This window comes from Anoplolepis gracilipes, chromosome 14 (assembly GCF_047496725.1).
Source record: "Anoplolepis gracilipes chromosome 14, ASM4749672v1, whole genome shotgun sequence".
Classification (NCBI taxonomy): Eukaryota; Metazoa; Arthropoda; class Insecta; order Hymenoptera; family Formicidae; genus Anoplolepis; species Anoplolepis gracilipes.
The window spans coordinates 9,649,879-9,665,975 of NC_132983.1; the positions used below are offsets into that span (position 1 = coordinate 9,649,879).

The 16,097-nt window shown below is 31.1% G+C and overlaps 1 pseudogene; it reads right to left on the reverse strand.

The window, feature by feature from the left end:
• Positions 1–6,914: 6,914 nt before the first annotated feature.
• Positions 6,915–7,640, reverse strand: LOC140672931 (uncharacterized; annotated as a pseudogene).
• Positions 7,641–16,097: the final 8,457 nt, after the last annotated feature.

Sequence of the window (16,097 nt, forward strand, 5' to 3'; positions counted from 1 at the left end):
TATAATATTACGTGTACTATATATTTCGAGTAAAATTTTCCACAGAAAAGATGTTTTGGAACCTAAATATTGTACTCGTTTTGCTTTATATTATTTTTCATGCATTTTGCAGAAGTGGCTCGCGCCAGCAGCAACAACTGTGCTGAGGATTTTTTCTGGTTTGACTTTCATGATATAGTTGTGTTTATATTACGAGAAGCTGTTATTCTTTCTCGTATTTTTGTGTTAAGAGGATGAGTTACATTTTGAAGAAAATTATAAAAAATATACGTGTAGATATATGTATGCGTTAAGTACCTGTAAAAATGCCTGTAAAGTGCCTGTAAAATATTATACATAAATACATTTGTATGAAGCTATTTCAAGATTTAATATTGCAATGAGATAAAACAGATATTTAGAAGTTAATACAAATATTTAAATACTTTTCGTTTTATTTAAAAATTTTAAAATATTAATTGTTTTATTTAAATAGTTTAAAATACTGTTTGTTTTTTTAATAGTTTTATATATTGATTGTAAGAAATTTTCTATAACAAGAAAGTATATAGAATAATAAAATTTTATTTTTGTTCTTTGAAAAAAATTGATAGTATTAAATTTATTTATGCCTTCAAATTAACCGTATTCTTGCAACGTTCAGCGATGACTGTCTTTATCGTTAACTGATACTCATTGATCTCTGATTGATGTATACTTTTAGATTTAAATGTATATCAATCGGAGATCGATAAGTATATAATTAACGATAACGACATTCGTCGCTCAGACGAATTAAAAAATTCCCTGATCCTTTTTTTTAACAGCAATTATTGTCATTAAAATGCCGGTACATTATTAGCAATAATTTATCAGGTAAGATTTTAAGAAACTGTTTGCGTCATGTTGCCCTATTGTTTCTAACAACTTAATATACGATCGGTCAAAAACTGTTTCCATCAAGTTGCTCACAAGGGTTAGTGGCAATAAAAGTCGACAATCGAATAGGCAAAATCGGAAGCCGCTTTCCTCAATATGGAAAGCAACTTAAACAAAGAAGTTCAAGCAAATTAATAGCAACCTGCGGGCAACTTGCTATCTGGATCAATAATATAAATTTTAAGAGATAAATAAATAAGATAGTAATGTAAAAGTAAAAATCATAGTGTCATAATTGTTATTCTTCGCGACTGGTAATGGAACACTTGTGACTATGTAAACTCTCTTACTAAATACTTTTTTTATTACTAATTAATTTTTTTTAATTAGAAGTTAAAGATTAAAGTCGCTAGTATTCAATTATAAACAACGGGTTAATTAAAACAACCTAACTAGCCAAAATCCTTTAATTTATTAACACGACGTTTCGACCTTATGGTTGTGGTCCTTTTCAAGTGTCACTATAAAGAAAATATATAAAGGATCAAAAAATATATGGATACAATTAATACCGAATTTAACAAACAATACAATGTGATATCATTAAAAAACTAGTCTACTCACACGTAAATTTAAAAAAAAAAAAGAAAGAATACAATGGGATATGTATAAAGGTGAAACTTAATTGTGGAACAATTAAACATTTCACTAGTTAAAATCAACGGTTAATAAATTGAAATAAACGCAAACAACGAGACACGTCATGTCAACATGAGTTTTTAAACGAAACTGTCAATTTTTAGAAAGAAAAACAACAATTCAAACGACCTTTATAATCTTGTCATAAATATTATTTAAATTTTCAGTGTCTCTTTATAGGTTAAAATAGTTTCGTAGAATTAAATTTCTTGATGAAAAACATTTCAGCTATTTCTCTCTTCTTAATAAATTTTATATTATGTAAAATAACCGGTTTGTCCCACTCAAACTCATGTCCAAATTCAATTCTGTGTTTGCTAATAACTGATTGATTAGTAGGATGTAATTTTATATTGTTAAGATGTTTTTTAATACGTGTGCGTACATGTCGTTTTGTTTGGCTTATATAGAGCGCATCGTAATCTTTACACTGTAATTTATAAACAACATCGGTTCTACAGTCATTATGTAATCTATCTTTACCACGCTTAATCAATGTATTAAGTTTATTAGTTATAGTCATAACCATGTTTAAACCAGCGTCACACATAAGACGACGCAAACAAAAGCTGAAATCATTGACGTAAGAAATTGAAATAAAAAGGCTGTTTGGTTGTAATTTTTTCCGGGGGGCAAAATCTAAATTTTTGCGGTTTTTTAAAAAATTAATCCTTTTTTGGATGTATCGTCCAATAAGTTGGTCAGGAAAACAATTATTACGCAGCGTTTCATAAACGGTATTTAAATTCTCATTGTGGAATTTAGTATCAGAGAGCATTAAAGCATGATCAACAAGATTATAAATAGTATTAATTTTATATTTCATGGGGTGATTCGAGTAAAAGTTGATATATCTTCCCGACCAAGTGGGTTTCCTATACCAATTAGTTATGAGTCTATTGTCTACACACAAAACAGTAGTATTTAAAAAACTAATGGACTCATTTTGTTCAATTTCAAACGTAAATTTTAAGCGAGGGTGGAAATTATTAAAGGTATCTAACATCTCATCATATGCGTGGGACTATTGCAAAAATGTCGTCAACATATCTATAGTAAATTGGGATTTTAAAACTTAACGAATTCAAACAATGAGACTCCAAATCATTTATGACGATGTCCGCTAGTATTGGAGATAAAGGAGAGCCCATAGGGCTCTCGAAAATTTGCTCGTAAAACTGTACATTAAAACTAAAACTGGTCGAATCCAAAATCAATTCAACCACATGTATAAATTGAGGAAGGCTAAGACCAATAACAGAAGTGATGTTATTCCAGCGTTTTTTAATGACGTTCAAAACTAATTCTTTGGGGACATTAGTAAATAACGAGCTAACATCTAATGATATCATTACTTGACCACTCTTAATAATACTATCCTTGATCTTTTCGGAAAAAGACCATCCGTCATTGATATGCGAGACTGGCTTTATAATTGACCTTTGCAGTATATATCCTGTATGTAAGTAGACAGATTATACAAAGGGCTGCCAACAGTCGAAACAATGATTCTTAATGGAAAACCAGGTTTATGGATCTTGGGCAACCCATAGCAACGAGACAAATTACCATTTGTACAATTAAGATATTTATAAGTTCTTTCATCTATGAGCTCATTGCTGAGCCAAGGTTTTAATAATGAATTTATCTTGTTAGTAAGTGGTTTAGTCGGATCTTTATTAATTTTCTTGTAAGTAGATTCATCACTTAATATCAACTCCATTTTCAACAAATAATCAATCTTGTTCATTACGACTGTGGACTGTCCTTTGTTGGCTTTGGTAACTAATATATCATTATTGTCAGACAAAAACCTTTTCGAGAGCGAAAAGGCACGCCCAATATGTCTGTCAACATAACCAACATGACCACGCGAACACAAAAATCTCTGCAGCGTATTCACAACAGAAATTCTGGTAGTCTCTAAAAGATCAGTGGGAATCCTGCCAGAACACGCCTCAAAATTTTTAACCACGTCTAAAACATAATCGGCACGATCTTTACTGCCTGACGGGTTTATAGGTAGCGCAAAATTGTCATCCAGGCTTAAGAGCGTGGAAACAGACTCAGGAATGGTCTTATCACTAATGTTTACCCACGGAACATGACATTCAATGAACGTCCATATAACCTCCATAGCTCCATGCGACATCTATCTCCATGGTGGATATTGGATAGATATCTAATGGACATCCATATTATCTCCACGATGGATGTCTTCTATAAATCCATCATAGATCCATCATGGATGTCTATTAGACATTTGTTATGGATGTGACAGAGATTTATATATAGATATGAAATATTGGAATATATAATACTTTTATAGCAAAATACAATTTAATTTTTACTTATTTTTATTGAAAATTTACAACTAACTGTTTTTGAAAATATAAAACATGTAAAAGTACGCATATATATATTCTATTAAGTCAAATTTTTATTAACAGTTATAATTCCTCAAAATATAAAAATTATAAAATAATAAGATTAATTATTCTTTTTGATAACAAAATTTTAAAAAAATTATAATATATTAATTAAATATTAAACAAAAAAAATATAACTTTTAATTATATATATATTAAAATTAAATAAAACTAAAATTATTATAATAATTAATTTGTAACTAGTAAAAAAAATATAATTAAAAGTTTCAAAAATAGAATTAGTTACGCACAACTAATAAAAAAAATAAACATGAATTGCAAATATAATTGAGAATATATAATTTTTTTATTAAATAATATTCGCAAATTAATAAATTAAAATTTTTCGCTGGGAATTATATGAATAAAATAATAAAAGTAGGGAAGGCAAATATATAAATGTATACATAAAAAATTGTGAAAAATTTTTACTATTTATTGCAAAATCAATACAAAGAATCAATAAATAATTATTATATTACGGTAATTGATAATACACGAATCTGTAATATAAATGATATGTGTAGATCGATTGCCCACGCACATCTGAAACATATTTAAAATCTATTATTCCTCAGAAGGTTGCGTTCCGATTTCCACTGTCAGTATACTGAAAATATATCTATAGCTTATGTTACATATAATATAGATTTTTAGTACTAGCAGTGAATATCGGAACACAATCGAAATCTGTTTGTCAAGCAGAACTTTTAATGGTTTTCGAGTGATTCTGCATTCTATCTGCGTTAACACTCGCGAAAGAGCTACCAGATGATTGGTCGTGGAAAATGGAAGTCCCCACATTTATCCCGAAGCCTTACTTAACACATAGACATAGCATGTACGTGTAGTCGAAGTTCGTGCGGCATCGGTAGGCTACAAACTACACGCTATGTTTATATGTTAGTAAGACTCGGTAGCAAGTGGTAGGAATTCTCATTTCCCGCATACCGCAAGTCGCGAGCATTTATTATTTAGTGGAACGCAGCCTAATGTAAGACCATGGGTGACAGTATAATTTTGTGACGGTGTGAGTAAATTTTAGAAAATTTGTGAACTGTGTCGGAATTAAATAATCTCTGTAACCTTGTAAAAAAAACAGGATATCACGGAAATATAATTTCATTACATATGAGCGTCAATGGTGAGTCTCTCTCTCTCTCTCTCTCTCTCTCTCTCTCTCTCTCTCTCTCTCTCTCTCTCTCTCTCTCTCTCTCTCTCTCTCTCTCTCTCTCTCTCTCTCTCTCTCTCTCTCTCTCTCTCTCTCTCTCTCTCTCTCTCTCTCTCTCTCTCTCTCTCTCTCTCTCTCTCTCTCTCTCTCTCTCTCTCTCTCTCTCTCTCTCTCTCTCTCTCTCTCTCTCTCTCTCTCTCTCTCTCTCTCTCTCTCTCTCTCTCTTCTCTCTCTCTCTCTCTCTCCTCCCTCCCTCCCTCCCTCCCTCCCTCCCTCCCTCCCTCCCTCCCTCCCTCCCTCCCTCCCTCCCTCCCTCCCTCCCTCCCTCCCTCCCTCCCTCCCTCCCTCTCTCTCTCTCTCTCTCTCCCCTTCCTCCCTCCCTCCCTCCCTCCCTCCCTCTCTCTCTCTCTCTCTCCCTCTCTCCCTCTCTCCCTTTCTCCCTCTCTCCCTCACTTTCTTTCTCTCTCCCCCTCTCTCCCCCCCTCTCTCTCTCCCCCTCACTCTCGTGATGATTGATTTTCAAAGCGTAAGACAAAACTTCCAAAAAAGGATCGAGCTCTGTCTACAACAGACTAAAGGACACTTGGAACATTTGTTATAATGTTATTATAAAATGTTATATGACTCGTTTAAAATTTTTTGTGGATAATCTTATGGACGGGATAATCGCGATGTATGTAGTAAAAAAAATGTTGTTCCGCGCTAAATATCTCAAAATGTACATCAACTGTTACGATGTAAGTATCTGTGTACTTATGCGTCACAGTGTATTTTGACGGCGACCGACTTTACCGACATACCTTACGTACACTGGAGCTCTGCGGATTGCCGTGCGTCAGGCGCTCTTTATGCCAAATTTAAAATATTTATAATTAATAAACGAAGTCTCCAACGCAATTTTGTTATTCTTGATTTTCGTCTTATTTTATCATGTAGAATCACTCCTTAAATTTTGTTCCACCTGTAGCCGAACACCCTGTATATAAATTTATATATGTAAAAGTTTTACACTAAGCTAGTCATCTGAAAGTATATTTTGATAATTGCATACATATATGTGCATATATACAGGGTGGACCATTTTAATCCATCCAGTCGAATATCTCGAAAACCAAGCCCGGGAAAGAAAAATGTTTCAGACAAAAGTTGTTTGGTTTTGAGGGGGCCATAAGATGGTATTATTGGTTTGATCTTGAAGAATTATTTGAAGGTCACATAAAGGTTACTTCAATTTTTTTAAATGGCATCCCCTATTTTTTATTACATATTCTTGTAGCTGACCTCGAGAGCTTTCCAAAACACTATAATCAAATGTTTCTTCATTGAGTACTTTTTGAGTTATAAAGCTCCAAAGTTGCAGTTTGAAAAAATTCATAATATCTCGTAAAATATTCACTTTCCGATAGTCTTATCTTACATGATTCAACTAATCAAGGCAAGATCTGGACATGGTCCAACCAATGAAGGTAAAATCTAGGCATGATGTAGCCAGTAAAGGTAAGATCCGAGTATGATCCAGCCAGTCAAGGCAAGATCTAGGCATGATCCAACCAGTAAAGATAAGATCCGAGTATGATCCAACCAGTCAAGGCAAGATCTAGGCATGATCCAACCAGTCAAGGCAAGATCTGAACATGATCCAACCAGTGAAGGTAAGATCTAGGCATCATGTAGCCAGTGAAGGCAAGATCTAGGCATGATCCAATCAGTAAAGATAAGATCCGAGTATGATCCAACCAGTCAAGATAAGATCTTTATCAAAAGAACTGTTCAAAATTATCTCCATTGGCTTGAATACATAATTCCAACCTATTTTCGAAATGCCTTACCGTTTTGAGTAAGACAGCTCGTGGTATATTTGCGCAAGCTACTCTTATTCTCTCTATCATATCTTCTCTAGTTGTAGGCGCATGCTCATAAACCACATTTTTAATATACCCCCATAAATAAAAATTAAGTGAAGTTAGATCAGGTGATCGTGGAGGTCATGCAATGGCCCCTCGCCGCCCAATCCATCTGCCATTGTATTCTCGATCTAGATAAGCTCTCACTATTGCCGCATAATGAGGTGGTGCCCCGTCCATTTGTATCCACATTCTTTGACGTGTATGAAAATCAACGTCTTCAAGCAATTATGATAAATGATCCCTGAGAAGTTCCAAAAAATTTACACTATTAACATTTCCTTCGAAGAAATAAGGACCAATTAAGAAACCATTTATAATACCACACCAAACATTCACACTCCAGCGATGTTGATTATCTTCTTGTCTGTGCCAATGTGGGTTAACATCCGACCAATAATGGCAATTATGTCTATTCAATTCACCATTATTTTTGAACGTCGATTCATCAGAGAACATAACATAATAGAAGAAATTCGGATCAGCTCGGATCATCTGTTGTGCACATTGACAAAATTGTATGATTCGGATGTTGTTCTCTTTCGGGGTAACGATTCCGGTAAACTCGCGAAGCTTCATGATAATTTAGTTGACATTCTCCCAAACAAGGAGAATATCAACAATCTCTGAGGGACGATAATCACCCATGGGTATTGTCGGCAGACGTAAGCCTCTGATTGTAAGTAATGAAGTTTGATACTCCGATCAACAGTGGAAGAGATTTTCGTAATCAATTGATTCCTAAATAGTGACAAATAAATTTTCTGGTCGATATTTTCTTTGGAAACAATAGAGGGTATATTATTTCAAAAATAGACTATTTGAGATGAGTAAAACATCAAGAACAATCAAGGGATCAATCAGGTTTGTACTTCTGTGAACAGGATTTGTAGCAATCGTCTATATGGGCCGATTTTTTGTGTGTGTGTAAATGTGGGATTTGTATGTATAAGTGTGTGTGTGTGTGTGAGGTATGTGTATGTGTGAATGTATGCGGGATGTGTGTGTGTATGTGTGTAAAGTGTTCGTGTGGTGTGTGTAAGAGCATGTAAAGTGTGTACATGCGTGTAGGTTATGTCACATAACCTATGTGTGAGTGTGTGTGGAATATGTGTGTAGGGTGTGTGCAAGTGTATGTAAAGTGTGTGTACGTGCGCGTGTGTGTGTAGGGTATGGAGCATGTTCAAATCTTACCTTTACTGGCTGCATCATGCTCAGATCTTGCCTTCACTGGCTGGATCATGTTCCGGCCTTGCCTTAACCAGTTAGATCATGTCCAAATCTTGCCTTGACTAGTTGAATCATGTAAGATAAGACTATCGAAAAATGAATATTTCACAAGATATTTTGAATTTTTTCAAACTGCAACTTTGGAGCTTTATAATTCAAAAAGTACTCAATGAAGAAACATTTAATTATAGTGTTTTGGAAAGCTCTCGAGATCAGCTACAAGAATATGTAATAAAAAATAGGGGATGCCATTTAAAAAAATTAAGGTGACCTTCATGTGACCTTCAAATAATTCTTCAAGGTCAAACCAATGATACCATCTTATGACCCCCTCGAAACCAAACAACTTTTGTCTGAAACATTTTTCTCTCCCGGGCTTGGTTTTCGAGATATTCGAGTGGATGGATTAAAATGGTCCACCCTGTATATACATACATATATACACAACACACCCCCCTCCCCCACACACACACACACACACATATTCAATTATCAAAATATAATTTCAGGTGATTCATTTAGTGTAAAACTTAAGAACAATGTATATACACATATTATTAGTATATTTTACAATTACTCTCAAGTCAGTTTTTTATTACTTTAAATGCATTATATAATATAAATCTTAGGTAAACTTTTCAAAATAGAAATATCATATGTTCTCTTAAAAAATTTTAATTTCCATTTTAATTTTCTGTATATAAATAATCTAAATTGAATAAAATTATAATTACGTCTATATAAAATAATTTTTCTTTTTGCTTATAAGAGATTATTACACATTTCAACCTTAGATTATTAATCATTAAAAATTGTAGGAAATGATTGAAGATTAAGAAAGATTTACTTTTAAGAAAAGATATTACTTTATTTAATTTAATAATATTATTTTACCTACAGCGTGTATATATCAAATCTGTTGGAGGTACAACCGTCGATGATGCTGTAAAGAGAACGTTCTCAAATAAGTTGACACAGAAATATAACTGGGAAGGCCGATGTGGAAAGGAGCCACTGCACAAACTAGAATTAATAAAAGTTATTTTCAAGTTTATTTTATATATACAACATTTGTAAATAAATTTAAAAAAATGGTTTGAAAATACATACAGTAAGGCTGTGTTCCGATATCCATTACCAGTACTGAAAATCTATTAAATATATATAAGTAATGTAATATATATTATAGATTTTCAGTACTGGCAGTGAATATCGAGACACAGTCTTACTTATATAGAAAAAAATGTAGTAAAATAATAAATAAAATAATAACAAAGGACACGTTTTTTAGGATCCATACTTCGCAATATCCCAGATTTTGATCAAGGCAAAATTCAGAGAAGAATAATGGAATGGTTCTGACACTCAAAGGCGAGATATGAGAATGAGGAAAAACGGACCCATAGATCCGCTAATTTATCGTTGGACGAGTAATCTGTGGAGAACAGAGAGAAATATAAAAAAAGGGAGGAAAAATATATTATTATTTGAACACAATTCTATTATCGTATTTAGAATATTTACTATATTTTTTGTTTAAAGAGAAAGAGAGAGAGAGGGAGAGAGAGAGAGAGAGAAACTCACCATTGACGCTCATATGTAATGAAATTATATTTGCGTGATATCCTGTTTTTTTTACAAGGTTACAGAGATTATTTAATTCCGACACAGTTCACAAATTTTCCAAAATTTACTCACACCGTCACAAAATTATACTGTCACCCATGGTCTTACATTAGACTGCGTTCCACTAAATAATAAATGCTCGCGACTTGCGGTATTCGGGAAATGAGAATCCCTACCACTTGCTACCGAGTCTTACTAACATATAAACATAGCGTGTAGTTTGTAGCCTACCGATGCCGCACGAACTTCGAATACACGTACATGCTATGTCTATGTGTTAAGTAAGGCTTCGGGATAAATGTGGGGACTTCCATTTTCCACGACCAATCATCTGGTAGCTCTTTCGCGAGTGTTAACGCAGATAGAATGCAGAATCACTCGAAAACCATTAAAAGTTCTGCTTGACAAACAGATTTCGATTGTGTTCCGATATTCACTGCTAGTACTAAAAATCTATATTATATGTAACATAAGCTATAGATATATTTTCAGTATACTGACAGTGGAAATCGGAACGCAACCTTCTGAGGAATAATAGATTTTAAATATGTTTCAGATGTGCGTGGGCAATCGATCTACACATATCATTTATATTACAGATTCGTGTATTATCAATTACCGTAATATAATAATTATTTATTGATTCTTTGTATTGATTTTGCAATAAATAGTAAAAATTTTTCACAATTTTTTATGTATACATTTATATATTTGCCTTCCCTACTTTTATTATTTTATTCATATAATTCCCAGCGAAAAATTTTAATTTATTAATTTGCGAATATTATTTAATAAAAAAATTATATATTCTCAATTATATTTGCAATTCATGTTTATTTTTTTTATTAGTTGTGTGTAACTAATTCTATTTTAAATTATATTTTAAACACTACTAATTATATTTTTTCTGTTTACAGATTCATTATGGTTCATTTGTCTACAATAATTAAGAGAAGCAAAACTATTATACTTATATATTATTTACTTATTTTTATGTATGTATTAATTGCGTGTATCAAATACAGGAAATATACTTATGTCATCTATTTGGTACACATAATTATTACACATAAAAATGAATAAATAATGTAAATTTAATAAATTATATAAGTTACAGTCTTATTTCTGTTAATTTTTGTGTACAAACGTCTATCATGAATCTATATAACCTCTATTTAATTTCTATTAATCATCCATGAATGCTCCATGAAATATCTATGATTCTCCATAAAGTATCTATGATTGCTCCATATAATATCCATAAATACGTCCAATAGATGTCAAATGGAGGTATGAAATGCGGAACTGTGGAAGTCTAATAGACATCTATGGGAGGTTACATGGACGTCTAATAGAGGTTTCAACTCTCCATGGTAGACGTCTAGTGGACATCCATTAGAGGTTTTTGTTCCGTGTGGATACAAACCATTTGGATTTATCAATATTATAAAAAGGATCCTTTTTGAAACCATATTTCAATTTTAATTTGTCAATCTTATTAATTAAATTGTTTTTAATCTTTAAACCGAATGAGAAAATCCTTCATTTGCTAAATTTAAAAAAGTAAAAAACTAAGTCATGTGGTAAACATTCAAAGAATCCCCTCTCAATATCACTAATCTTTTTACTAAAATACATTAAATTAATGTTCAAGTCTTCAATCTCGAAATTTAGCAATGAATGCTGACTTAAAGTTAAAAACTTTTGAAATTTGCAGTTAACACTAAAACTATGAAATTCAATGTTAATCCTAAGGTTCTTTATGTGTGTAGAAATGAGATCCAGTCTTCTGGAACGTAGTAAGAAAGTCAGTTGGTGTTTTGAGGTGAAAAACTTCTTCATCGTGTTAATAAATTAAAGGATTTTGGCTAGTTAGGTCATTTTAATTAACCCGTTGTTTATAATTTTTTTCAGTTTAATTTTGTAAATACTTGTGGTATTTGTGAGGAAATTGTTGAAGAGCGTCTAGTGTCTAGTCATAAATGCATAAATGGATTTGAAAGAATTTATGTCGATAATAATCGATATTTTTATCCGGTTTGTAGTAAATATTAAATCAAAATAATACAAAAATATATTAAAAATAAATTATATAATATATAATATTTTGAACAATAAAATTTTTAATTACAGGTAATGGAAAAATAATACGCCGAAGTCTTACCAATAATAAAGAAAATATTGTACTAGATAAAATAAAATAAATAATAAATTATAATAAATATTATTTATATTATTTATTATTATAATAAATTTTATTATGTTAGGTTATAATTTATTGTTGTTGCTGCTGCTGCTGCTGCTGCTACTACACCTATTTATGAGCAGCAAATATGCTATATGCTGCTAATAATTTTTCAGTCACGTGACTGTTTGCTACTGCAGCAAATGCTACATATGAAAAGGCACCTTTACGCGTAGCGTTCGCGTAATTTGGAAAGGACAGAATTTCATGATGTTATAGATAAATAAATGAATAAATAAAAAATTAACCTGATCTATGTATATATTATATATAACATGTACCTTTATTTATTGAATCTTTTTTTTTTTTTAATAAAATGTTTTATTATTATTATCACTTAAGTCTGTCATTTAATTAATTTTTAATTTTTTTATAATTAATTTAATTTGTTTTATAGTTATTTTTATACGAGAGAAATACTACGTATATATTTTATAATGAATTAATATATATTTGTGTTCAAAAATTATATTTGACCTTTAATTTTAATTTTAATTTTATTAAATGCTAATGCACATATACTCAATTGCAAATTATATATAGATGAGAAAAAATTCCCATTGTATGTAAGAAAAATTTTGGAAATCTTTGATAAAGCTCATCTCGCTTGCTTTCTGTTATGTCTTGCTCTCATAATGCATTCGGCAAATCACAAACGATTCGAAAAGATAAGCAAGCTCACGAATCATTTCCGACAAAATTTCGAAACTCTGATGATAAATCATGTTGCTCGTATGTTCTTACTCTCGACAATCAGGGAATCAGCACACACATACGCACTGTTACGTACCGCAACTTTTCCCACGCAAATATTTCACGAATAGATATCTTATTAAGAGACAGCAGTTTCTCACGCTAGATGTGCATAAGCCACAGGACACTCTTAATATCTCTTCGCGAGATATCTCTTTCGGTTAAGCGATAAACGCATCACTTCGAGATGCCACACGACTTTATCTGCATGTGGGGATCTTCGAGAATGAAGGTCCAGCGATATAAAATGTAGTGAGTTCTAAGTCGTCAGTAAGAGAGAAAACACTTTCGACTTGTAACATTGCGCCAAATAAAGTCTTATAACCAAATAACTGTACCTTTTTATTCATTACGTTGCGTGCAGTACGTAATAACACACACGTAGGCAAGTATATTAAATTAATTCGTGTTCGAATTTATCGTTCAATACGCTTGTAATATCTTTTTATACTTGAAATTTAGAAAAATTTTCATGTTTGTTATAAGATCGAAAGAAAGACACATGTTCGATCAGTGCCGCTAGCGCAGTGGGAGATTTGACTTTTAGATAACAAACTGCGATAAGTAAAAATACAAAATTCTTGGAAGTATGTACTAAAAATATTTGATGATAATGAAAAAAAGCTGAACTTTGTAAAAAATAAAGAACTTAAAAATTTCACTAAGAAATGAATGGATATGTGAGCCGTGCGCGCGTTATATCGAAATTTAATTAATAGAATTGAGAAATCTTGGAAATGTCCAAGCAAATTTTTTGTGTCTTGTGTACATTTAAAAATTATATTAAAAAATTAAATTTTGATATAACGCGACTCACATCCGCGCACGACTCACATAGCCCATTTATTTTTTATAGTTTATTTTAATATAAAGAGCATTTAAATTTTTAATGTTAAAAATTTTAAGTAATTTTCTTTAATAAAATTTATTGAACACTGTGTTGAGTAATAAAATAATAAATATAATGTGCAAAATATTTAAAAAAATTTATTTCACATTTGAAATCATAATTTTTTAAATAAAAATACATTTTACGTTCAAAAGAATGTATTTTTAATATTTAATCGATTTAATATACAACTGTAATCGATGTAATATACGATTGTAAAATTCTCTCTCTCTCTTTCTCTATTTCTCACCATGCACGCACGCACGCACGCACACCACGCACGCACACCACGCACGCACACCACGCACGCACGCACGCGCCCATAAGGAGATTGTTCAACTTGCCGAGATATGTTTACAAAATTAAACAATGTATCTTATTGTCAAGTCAATAGTTACATGTTTGTAAGAAAATTATGTATATATATATATATATATATATATATATATATATACATATACAGGGTGTTTTTGCAACATACAGATCAGTAAGTTGAATTGCCTATCTGACGATCAGCATGCTTTACCTCGCATAATCAAAAAATAATAAAATTAGAGCATCGATCATATAATTTTTTCTTTGTGAAAAGTGAAAAAATGACGTAATTGATACTTTAAATGCAAATCCGGTATGGAATGAGGAAACTGAAATCGGCTTTTAACATACAGTATAATTGTAATATTTAATAATGTAAATAAAATAACAGATAATACAATTAAAATATATAACACAATTAACACAATTAAAATATAATAAGACAGATAAAATAAGAAATAAAATGTTTTTTGTTTAAATTTATTATATTTTATTTCTTATTTTATCTGTGTTATTACATTTTAATTGTGTTAATTGTGTTATTATATTTTAATTGTGTTATCTACACGGAGAAAATTTTATATTAAAAATTACTATGGTATGTAGTAACTGTGGACCATTAAGAACATTTCAAGTTAAAATGCTGTGTAAAACTAAAAATTGACGTAATTTACGTAAAAATTACATTAATTATGTCTACAGTATTACATAGCATTTTAACTTGGAATGTTCTTAATAGTCCACAGTTATTACCTACCATAGTTATTTTTAATGTAAAATTTTCTCTGTGTATGTTATTTTATTCATATTATTAAATATTACAATTATACTGTATGTTAAAAGCCGATTTCAGTTTTCTCATTTCTTAATGACTTGCATTTAAGGTATCAACCATGTAATTTTTTCACTTTTCACAAAGAAAAAATTACATAATCGATTCCCTGATTTTATTAATATTCGATTATGCGAGGTCGGTAAAACATGGCCCTGCCGATCGTCAGATAGGCAACCCAACTTACTGATTTGTATGTTGCGGAAGCACCCTGTACATATACGCGTGTGTGTGCGCGCGCGTGCGTGCGTGCATGCGTGTGTGTGTGTGTGTGTGTGTGTGTATTTATACATGTACGAATATATGTATACAAGCAATTGTTTATCGCGCGATTGCTTATATATAGCTACATAAAAATGTTTCAATAATAACATATATGTTATTCGTAGTATATAAAGGTTGTCTTCTGAAAAAACTTTCCTTAACTATTTTTCTGGTTATGAAGTTGGTAACATTGTAACTAATTAACTTATGTATGTTCCATAATGTATCAGCTGATGATATCTGAGTACCATTGAGAAGCATATTAGATTTCGAGAGAGTGTGTATTCAATAAAAAGATTTTTTTATTTGTTAGAAAAAAATTAATTCGAGAGAAATGTCCAACATAAAAGTTAAAAATAGTAAGTTTTATTTTTTCAACACTTGTTGTAGACTAAAAATATTTTTGATTATTTTATTAAATTTTATTACTATAGGTAAGGAGTCTGCAACATACTCTTTGAATATACAGAAAGCAAAAATGAAAACACTAAAAATTAAAAATTGTGAACAAGTAATGCTTTTAAATCTATATGATAGATTTATGAATTATGCTATTTACGTATCATCAGAAGTACATGCTCGTGCTACTCAAGGTAAATAAAATATTTATTCCTACAGAAAGACATAAAATACATTATAAATAAATTAAATATTTAAAATCATAGTTTTATATCTATAATACATTTGTTAATTTATTGTTTGCTTTTGTTCTGTAATAGATTTAAGTTTTGCATCATCCCTCTTGGATCAATATAAAACTGCGTTAACAAAGCAGGCATCTAATAATATTTTAAGTACAAATATAGAAATCTCACAAAATGTGTTGAATCTTGATTCTTCCGATGATGTTGATTCTTGCAATGATAAAGAAAATATTGTTAA